Source organism: Echinops telfairi, unplaced genomic scaffold, assembly GCF_000313985.2.
Source record: "Echinops telfairi isolate 266 unplaced genomic scaffold, ASM31398v2 ScPeMD7_18;HRSCAF=68, whole genome shotgun sequence".
Taxonomy (NCBI): domain Eukaryota; kingdom Metazoa; phylum Chordata; class Mammalia; order Afrosoricida; family Tenrecidae; genus Echinops; species Echinops telfairi.
The window spans coordinates 32,982,397-32,983,274 of record NW_022103915.1 but is presented as its reverse complement, the minus strand read 5'-3'; positions in this window follow the sequence as shown (position 1 = coordinate 32,983,274).

Sequence of the window (878 nt, the reverse complement as noted above, 5' to 3'; positions counted from 1 at the left end):
GGTGGGGGAGAGAGGGGGAATCGATCACAAGGATCAATCTAGAACCCCCTCCCAGGGGGACAGATAACAGAAAAGTAGGTGAGAAGTGACGGAGGATGGCGCAAGATATGGAAATTATCATCTATAACTTATCGAGGGTTCATGAGGGAAGGTGGGGAGGGAGGGAGAAGAAATGGGGAGCTGATCTCAGGGCCTCAAGTGGGAAGAGAATGAAAATGATGGTGGCAGCATAGGTACAAATGTGCTTGACACACTGGATGTATATATGGATTGTGATAAGAATGTAAGAGCCCCAATAAAAGTATTTAAAAGAAAAGAAAACGAAGGTGGAAGTGAGGCACTGGGTAGCTACTTAAGATCAGGTGGTCAAGGGAGTCTCCTCTGAAGAGTTGGCCATCTGAATGGCAAGGAGGAGGCAGCCAACCATGGAAAGATGAGAGAAGAGCTAGTGCAAATGCCAAAGCAAAGACAGGTTGGTGGTTAAAGGCAGTCCAAGGAGCATCGTCCAGACAACGGGTGATCCCACAGAGAGTGAAACGCTAGCTAACCGTGCAGGGATCCAGGAACTGCCTGCAGCTGAGAGAACCGTGGAAAGGCACAAACTGACCGCGACTAGCCTGGCAGTACTAACCTTTGGAATGCTCAAAATTAGAAGACACGCACACATTGGGACAAGGCTTGGCACTGGATCATGAAGACCGAGAGAAATGCCAGGTCTGGGGAAGCTGAAGCAAAGCTAAAAATGAAGTTGGAAAACACGGAAGAGGAAAGCTGAAGTGTGCCTGGAGACCGGGCTTGGATGAAGTCAGAGTCTAGGTGAGCAGGGCCGGAGGTCAGGAGAGCACGATGGCTTGGAGTCCAGCGTGCAGGGAAGAGCC